The sequence below is a fragment of the Saccostrea cucullata genome, unplaced genomic scaffold (genome assembly GCF_032062105.1).
Source record: "Saccostrea cucullata isolate Sc308-1 unplaced genomic scaffold, CSIRO_AGI_Scuc_v1 ctg16802, whole genome shotgun sequence".
NCBI lineage: Eukaryota > Metazoa > Mollusca > Bivalvia > Ostreida > Ostreidae > Saccostrea > Saccostrea cuccullata.
The window spans coordinates 1-9,886 of NW_026940793.1; the positions used below are offsets into that span (position 1 = coordinate 1).

The following is a 9,886-nucleotide window of genomic DNA, read 5'->3' on the forward strand; positions in this document are numbered from 1 at the left end:
TCATGAAATCACGTGCATGCGCATGCGCGTCAATCTGATTGGCTGAAACTTTAAATGGCTTTATCTCCTTTGTTTTTTGATGAAATGCTTTCAAATTTAAAACATAGTCATGTATTAGGATATCCTGCAATATGATATACAAACAAATTGAAGAAATCACGCGCATGCACGTGTGCTGCAATCTGATTGGCTGAAACTTGAAATGGCTATATCTCCTTTGTTTTTTGACGAAATGTTTTGAAATTTGAAACATAGTCATTCATTAGGATGTCCTCAATACGATATAGAAAAAAATTCATGAAATCACGCGCATGCACGTGTGCTGCAATCTGATTGGCTGAAACTTGAAATGGCTATAACTCCCTTGTTTTTCAACCAAACAGGATGGGATTTAGAATATAGATAGATATAAGGGACTACTTCAAGATGGTATGGTCATCATGCACGTGCACGCACGTGCGTGCATTTGGAAAGAGTGAAATTAAAAATACACTTAAATGAGTGATTTTTAATACTTTTGGACTGAATGATTTGATATATAGTATATTTAAATATATAGATAGTGTGCGCGCGGGTGCAATGCTAAAATTTGATAATACTTGGTATCCTTCTGGGGAAACGTTGTTAAAGTCGAAAATGCACAGAATTTGTCTTATTTAATGAAGATTACAGGGAATATGGCACCAAAAGGGAGTTGGGGAGCGTTTGGGGAACATCTGTAACCGTTCCCGTTACAATTAGCACTAGTTTCTTATACAAAACTACAACTGGGTGAATTTAAAACGGGGCAAAAATATTTGAATATACGAAAGGGTGAAAATAACACAGGGCCAAAATAACCCTGATATATGATATATACAGTTTAAGCTCTAAATAAAAACAACAAATGAGCAACAACAACAAAACAAATATAACAAATTATTCTATATTACTTTATTACGAGTCGTCTGTCTTTTTCCAAAGTACAAAGAATACGTTTTTAACCAATCAATTCTGATTGAAAATTTTAGAATTTGAACAATCCATAAAGTTAACGTACCTGTCACACCATAACTAGGTTCGATGTCATTACCTTCTCGAGAATCGTATTCATCATTTACACTGTAATTAATGTCGTCCTTCAGATAAGCTCTTCCTATGCATTAAAATGAAATAAAAATGATATAATTATTGAAATTCAATAACTTGTTTAATTAGATGAGCTATGATATACTAAATACATATAACACCCTCAACACCCCTTCCCAATGAAAAATTGTTCATACAAAAAAATCATGAAATTCTGACTGGAAATCGATTTTTTTAAAATCATTTCAATAAATATTTTGTCAAAAATGACTGTTTATCAGAAAAAAAAGAGTCGCAAAGCCAAAAAAAAAAAAAAGAACTAAAACAATTGTACGCAAAAAAGAGGTAAGTAGAAAGATGGAAAAACCTCTTTCTACTTTCTTTGAATTTTAATGTTTTTGTACTTGCACAGAGAATAGTGGTTCGACTTCATATAAATTATCAAAGATATCTGTACATTCACAGCTAAATAAAGTAAGTATGTAGGACTGATTTTTATGCCCCAGTAAACGAAGTTTAGGGGGTATACAGTTTTTGTCGTGTCCATCTGTCTGTCTGTCTGTCTCTCTGATTGTCTGTTTGTCGGCAAAAACTTTAACCTTGTCCATAACTTTTGATTTAGTGGAGCTGTGACTTTCATATTTCAATTTGTATTCATTGTAACAAGATCTTTCTTTGGGTACCCCCATATTTGACCTTTTAACCTTAACCTTGGAATTTGACCAACTTTTACACAAAAGCTTCAAATTTTTACCTTTGCCATAACTTTTGAACAGTAAATACCACTACATTTAAACTTCACAAATATATTGTTTGTGTCAAGACCTTTTACTGGATATCACTGGATACCACCGACCTCGAGCTTTTGATTTTGACCCAGGAAATTTACGTACTAATGAAAAAACTTTAATCTTGGCAATAACTTTTGAACAGTGAAGAGCTAGAGCTTTCATATTTCACATATTTAATCCTTGTAGGAAGACGCTTTATTGGATACCAAGACCTTGGAGTTTGACCTACTTTAAGAAATAAACCTTGACCATATCTTTTAAAGGGTAAGAGCTAGTACTTTCATACTTTACATATTTAATCCTTGTGACAAGCCCTTTCATTTGATAGTAAGACCTTAGAGTTTGATCTACTTTAAAAAAATCTTAACCTTGGCCCTAAATTTTGAACGAATAGGGCTAGTGCTTCAATACTTCAAATATATATTCTTTGTAGTAATTGCATTTATTGGATGCCAATACCTTGACCTTTTGGCCTTGACCTCGGAGATTTCCGGTTTTAAGAAAATCCATTAATCTTGGCAATAAATTTTAAAGAATAAGAGCTAGGGCTTTCATATTTGCAATTTGAAATTCTTGTGACAAGACCTTTTATTTAATACCAATAACCTTGACCTTCTACCTTTGATCTTGGAGTTTAAACGTACTATTAAAATCTTTTTAATCTTGGCAATAACTTTTGAAGGTAAGGGCCAGGGCTTCTATCCTTCAAACATGGGATCTTTGTGGAAAGACCTTTTATTGGATACCAATAACCTTGACCTTCGAATTCCGACCTTGATCTTAAAGCGACCCTCATTTATCCGGACGCTTTGGTTTTCAGTCAAATTGTCCGGATATGTGAAGCATCCGAATATCTGATTCACGAGTTAAACAAGACAGAATAACATTTAAAAATTTCGTTCCGATGAAAAATCGTCCGGATACTGAAACATCCGGATATCTGGCGTCCGAATTTCTTAAGGTCCACTGTATATACTTATGAAAAAACTTTAGCCTGGTCATAACTTGGGAACAGATGTTGATAGGGCTTACATGTTTTACAATTGTATTTCCAGTTGGGAGACCCTACTTTTGGTACCAATATATTAAATTTGCATCTAAGAAAAGTTTAATCTTTACTATGTTGCCATACGGGGGCATCAGTGTTTCACAAACATATCTTGTTTCATGTCTGTGTTGATAGAGTTTAGATGTAACTACACAATTTAATCAATGCACACAAGTGAGTTAAGGCTACGTATAGAAGTTTCTATGCAAAATAATTAATTAAGACACATTAATGCTACACGTACCGCTAAGAAAATGTTTACACTTGTCTCGACTTAGATTGCTACTAGGCAGTTCTTACAGATGGCTTTCTCTTGAACAATTTTCATTGATTACATGTAAATATCTCCTCATTTTCTTATTTATTTAATTAATCCAGTTACAAGGAAAACACGATTATACAAAATTTACTTTGAATTTGAAGAATTGTTTCTGGATTCCCTAATAAAATAAACACATCTTTTGACATCAATTTCAACATTGATAACTAAAACAATTTTCTCTTTTTCCGTCTTCTATATTGAGGTTCTCATAGCATAAAAATGACCCCTTCTTTTACTACTTTAAATCAAAAGTCATGTGCTTAGCACGTCAATTGAATTAACTTGAAAGATAAGAGAGTGTAGGGAATGATTTGAATAAAAGATTCACACCTTCGACAGTTACTTGGATTTTTTTTACATTTAAAGTTGTTGTAAAAAAAATGAAAACTGCAATTTTCTTAGATCATTACATGTATCCGAACAATTTAGATGTTTTATTTTAGATTGTTATTGCTTGTTTAATAATAAAAAAAATCAGGTTAAATGTAACTTGAGATTTTTTTTTCGGCAGCTCGACTGTCAGTAAACGCAATTCAGAGTGATTTATATATTTAATATTGACTAGCAATTTCTAATTATATTTTGTAAAAAGTATAAAATTCAAAAATAAAAGGGCAACACTAATTTAGTTAATAATGTTTTGAGCTTTAATTGTTTGACACTGACTTTTGAAGGCTTAATCAATAGATGGTTTAACACTAACCCTTTTGTTAAATTTTCTCAGATATAAAAGTCATTGTTTTACCCAAACACATCCAACCCCACTAAATGTTGTTACATAAAGTATTTTATTTAGCGCGCACGATATTTGGCGGAAATTAGAATTTGAACAAGTCAGCGTGGATTTGATTTAGCGCACACCTTAGTGCTCTTCTTTAAAGATATATGTGCCAGACATTTAGCGTTGTATTTGGATTAGCGGATATTGCTTTCCACCTAACCGCTAAAATGAATACACAACCAAATGTAATACGTTTACAGTACTAGATATATATCTTTGGAGTTATCGAGCTATTCGATATAAATTAAAAAAAAAATTATTATTCTTATTTATTTTGCGTAAAATATTTTTTACCTTAATTTTGCAAATGGGAATGATTTAGTAGGGGGAAGAGTAATATGAACTGTACAATATATTTCCAAGACGTCGTGATCTAGGAGCCCGTTTTACATATTAAGAACTAACTAATAAGACCACAAATATTAGTTGATTGTAAGATTTTTGCACAACAAACTACAAGTGTTCTGATTGAAATTGATAGCATACACATATTTTGTTAAAATCTTCTGAAAAAGTTAAGAAGCATTTTCGAATCAATATATATTAAAAAGTAAAAAGCAAAATTTAAGTTTGGTCTTAGTCGTAATTTCTTTCATAAAACAGACCCTTGATTCAAGAAATCGCATTTAGTTAAGACCACCTTTAAAGAAAATCAAGAGGCCCATGGGCCACATGGCTCACCTGAGAATCTTTGACCATTCTGTTCTTTACCAGATTTCCCCCTTGTAATACATATTGTGCCCCCAACCTACCCCAATAATCATAATTAAGACAATTTGAAATCTACACTATACCCTAGGATGCTTCTACATAAGTTTCAGCTTTTCTGGCCCAGTGGTTCTTGAGAAGAAGATTTTCAAAAATTCCCCATTGCGGCCCCGCCCAACCCCTGGGGGTCATGATTTGAAGAATTTAGAATCTACACTACCCCAGGGTGCTTCCACATAAGTTTCAGCTTTTCTGGCCCAGTGGTTCTTGAGAAGAAGATTTTGAAAAATTTTTCCTATATAATTCTATGTAAAACTTTGATTCCCCATTGTGGCCCCGCCCTACCCCCGAGGTCATAATTTGAACAATTTAGAAACAACACTACCCCAGGTTCCTACCACATAAGTTTCAGCTTTTCTGGCCCTGCGGTTCTTGAGAAGATTTTCAAAGATTTTTCCTATATATTTCTATGTAAACTTTGATTCCCTATTGTGGCCCCGACCAACCCCCGGGGGTCATGATTTGAACAATTTAGAAACTACACTACCCCAGGATGCTTCCACATAAGTTTCAGCTTTTCTGGCCCTGTGGTTCTTGAGAAGAAGATTTTTAAAGATTTTTCCTATATAATTCTATGTAAAACTTTGATTCCCCATTGTGGCCCTGCCCTACCCCCGGGGGTCATGATTTGAACAATTTAGAATCTACACTACCCCAGAGTGCTTTCATATAAGTTTCAGCTTTATTGGCCCAGTGGTTCTTGAGAAGAAGATTTTTTAATTAACCCAACCATTTTTTGTCTTTTCTTGATTATCTCCCCTTGTGGAGGGACTTGGCCCTTTATTTAAAAATTTAAATACCCCTTCACCCAAGGATGCTTTGTACCAAGTTTGGTTAAATTGGCCCAGTGGTTCTTGAGAAGAAGTCGAAAATGTGAAAAGTTTACAGACGGACAGATGGACAGACAGACAGGCGGACGGACGGAAGGAAAACGGACAAAATGTGATCAGAAAAGCTCACTTGAGCCTTCGGCTCAGGTAAGCTAATAATTGATTACCCTCTCCCGACAGACTGTCTATAAATATATCAACTTAAAACTGTTTTTAATCTCCCAAAAAAATTGAAGCATTCATTTTGAAGCATTGGCGTTGAAATTTTCTGAGGCAAACAATTTTTACGATCACACATAGCGGCCGACTTTTTGTCCATCCTGGATCGGGAGAACCCCCCCCCCCCCCCAAAAAAAAAATAAATAAATAAATAAATAAATAAATACTTTAAACATTGTCTTGTTTGAAGCTTTATATCTCAATGTTCCATTATAGAATTAAAATTAAAATGAAAAACTATAATAACAAGTCTATAATGAAATTGAACCTACCCTTAGAGGACATGCTTTTATCCAATTCTGCTCAGAGTTAAAATCTTCAATGAACAATATTTGAAGACGTAAAATCTCTGGGTTTAGCTCTAAAGAAATTAAAAAAATCTGTTTATGCTGTTACAACATGGGAAAATATTGCTTAAAGAAAAAAATCCAAGTAATATAGTAAATAAATGAAAAAAATGAAACAAAGTTCAAAACAAACACCCTGGTAGAGAGAGAGAGAGAGAGAGAGCATAAAATTCTTCAGATTATAACAGGGGAAAATGTGTGAAATTTCGTTTCAGTTGCTAAAATTAAAGTCATTTTAGAATAAACAGTCACGTTTTGTAAATATCGAGGATGATAGTAAAGAAAGCGACATTGTTGTAAAGCACAATCCATGCAACCACATTATTATGAGAACAGCCAGGAGATAATTCCCCATTTAAGAACAATCTCAAAAATCTAAAAGACGTTATCAAGGAGTCAGAAATAATTCATTGCAGAAGACAGGCATCCATTCTAAAGAAAATCCTAACCAGAGCAAAATTTGCATTGAACAATGCCGAAAAGAAGGTGCCGTGACACATGCTGTGGAAAATTTGAATATCTGGAGGAGGGCTGCGAAAACAACTTTAAAATGTTGTAAAAAAAAATAATAATAACACCAAACACCAACATGACCTGTCAATATGAAAATGTTGTTTATTGCATAATCTGTCCAACTTGTGACGAATACTACTTGTATAAAGGAAAAACCAGCAAACTGAATGCACGAGTGCAAGTCCACAAACGACTTATTCGGGACCCTAGCAAAAGGTATACGCCGTGCAATGAGCTACCTGCGGAAAAGTGAAATTTAAATCATTTCAATTTCATAAAATGCTGAATGATTGTGAAATATCCTGAGTAGCGAAAGAAGATTACTGTCTTTATTAAACGATTTAATCCAATACTAAACAATAAATTGTTTCAGAGTTACCTTTATTTTTTTTCTACTTGTTTCTGAATTATAAGTGATTGTAATGATGCGAATTATGATGCTCCCTTTTAACTTTATAATCTCACTACAAAGGACAATGCATTGACATCTATGCTTTTGAACGTAATGAAGCATTTTTATATTCAAATTTTTAAAGACAGAAGGCTTTAACCATTAAAATCACTATTCGAGTCTTGCGAGTCCTGATTTTTTCCCATTAGATATACCGTATAAGCAGAAATTTTAGCGAGGATTTAATTTTGGAATTATTAGCGAGGGTGCTGAGATTGGTAAAATTAGATATCGCTAAAAATTAATTGCGTTGAAATTGTTAAAGCTTCTTAAGTAAGCATTTCAAAGTCGCTAAAATTGCTTCTCGCTAAAATTAAAATACCAATATTTAAGGTCAAATCGGTAAATTTGCGTCTCGCTGAAATTTCCACTTATAGGGTATTTTACTGTACCAAAAACTGGATTTTCTTTAATTATATAAGTAGTGAATTGCTTATTTTCAGAAGCATCCAAATCTTCATTCAGAAAGATTTGCCTATATTCCAGGGAGTTAATATGTTGTCGATGGACACGCATTCGGGCATGCTATTGGTTGCTCGTTTCCCCGATATACGAAATATGTTTTCAGCACATATGTTCTAATATGTCCACTCAGGACTGTGCACTGGTACTCGGTTTAACGAACCTGTTGACGCTGGACAGTCATTCGGTGCCTATATATATATGTCCCCGGTTAGGACAATATAATGCTCGCTGCATCATGAACATGTAATGACATTTATCAAATAAGATTCCTCGTAGGTAAAAGAAGAATGATTATAATATAGTCTTTTTATATTTCCTATATAATCTATTCAAGCGCAATCAGTTCCTAACACGCCATATTCACTGAATTTGAATACGTATTCACCGGAGGGTAATTGCGCGTGCAGCGGCATTGTGACGTCACAACCAACACCTCAAACAAGGTTGTAGTTGCAGCCGCAGCGAGCTACGTATCAGAACAGGAAAAATATTATACATACCTATTGCAGGATTATTTTAAAACATTTTTGACGTCTTACACAACAAAAGTCGGAATAGAAAATACGAAAGTGACAAACTGTTATCTGGACATTTTTTTTTCAACGACGGTAGTTCGTTACTGAAATTCACGATAAACGTTTTTCATCCTTGGATCTTCTCTAAAATTTGCATGTAGGTTTTGATGGCTTGAATCTCGATTTTTTTAGATTGTGTATAGATACGGAATAGGGAATAAGATCTTTTTGTGTCTTTTTTAATCTAAAGTAGCTTTTTCTATCGTGTAGTTTGGCGTTGTCTACAATCAACTTAAGTTTTTGTTCTTATAAGAGAGAGAGATCTTAAGCGATAAATATGAAAATTATTTTAAAAAGATAAAAAACAGAAAACGAGTAAACCATATGCACTTTCATTTCTTCTTCATGATGTTTTATAATATACTCATGATGACGTTTATTGTGACGTCATAATAACGACAACAAGTCTCTGACTGAGGTCATATTTCTCTATTTTTCTTACCTTCACAGAACAATGTATTAACAAAGCATATAATAACAAAGCAATGTACGAGGTATACGAACCAATAAAATATTTTACATGTTAAGAAAGCATTCTTTTACATTAAGCTATTTAATAGTAGGTAATTCACATAAACAGTTACAAAAACAAATGTAGGGAAATATTTTACTTAAGCAAAGTCTGATATGGCCCTTTTGATGCCTCATACATTTTCTTTAATATTTTTTTAATTACTAATTACATAGTAAAAGGTCCTTGTGTATATCTTCCTTTAACATGAATAAAAAAATATATATATAAATTGTGAATGGGTAACCTAACAATATACATGTACGTACCTTGAGTTCTTTGTAAAAACAAATGGTATGTTTTGTCGTTCCTTCTTTAAATGTCTCAGTCTTTGCTTAGGACTACCTGTGGATAAATTTCATGCGTCACGTGTTCTCCAGTCTATATTTAAAGAGAATAGGATAATAAGCAATTGAAAGAAAACAGATAATAGCAGCGTTGTAAAAATGAAAGCAAATATAATAAGAATTTTTTGAATGTCAGTCTTGAAATTGAAAGACATATTTGTATCCTTTTCCTTTCCATAGAAATAAAATGTCCATACTTTCGACTAAAATATTATACCTTCTTTATACAAAAATTTAAGGAATTGTAAAAATCATGTAAATGATACATTTCAGTTTTACAGAACACAGTCTTTCAACATTAACAAAATTTATGTTTGAACCAACTTTTCTATTAAACTCTCTCTCGTTCACTCTTTTCTCTCTCTCTCTCCTATATATATATATATATATATATATATATATATATATATATATATATATATATATATATATATATATATATATATATATATGTGTGTGTGTGTGTGTGTGTGTGTGTGTGTGTGTGTGTGTGTGTGTGTGTGTGTGTGTGTGTGTGTGTGTGGGGGGGGGGGGGTGTGGGTGTGTGGGTGTGTGTGGGTGTGTGGGTGTGGGTGAGGGTGTGTGGGTGTGTGTTTGAAAGATAATAAAACATTGCCTCTCTGAAATTTCTTTCTGTCTTTTTGAGGTTCCAAGTCAGTATTATACCACATATCCTAAATGCTGTCTAAGTATAGCTTAACCATGATAATGATGCAATGTAAAGAGTCTTGCATGCTCTGATATTAAACCAGAACGTGAAAGAAGATAAAAGAAGCATTTGATCTTAAGAGTAAAACTTTGCAACAGTAATAAATGAAAGAAAGTCATTGGTTTAGTTTTTTTTGGCAAG

General features: G+C 33.2%; 1 long non-coding RNA gene across 1 annotated transcript; it reads right to left on the reverse strand.

Annotated features, from left to right (window-relative positions):
- Nucleotides 1-1,043: 1,043 nt before the first annotated feature.
- On the reverse strand, nt 1,044-9,010 carry LOC134256330 (uncharacterized). Its single transcript, XR_009989704.1, has 3 exons — nt 8,959-9,010; nt 6,100-6,188; nt 1,044-1,135 (listed from the first exon to the last, which is right to left on the reverse strand). It is a non-coding gene; the product is annotated as an uncharacterized LOC134256330 (long non-coding RNA).
- Nucleotides 9,011-9,886: the final 876 nt, after the last annotated feature.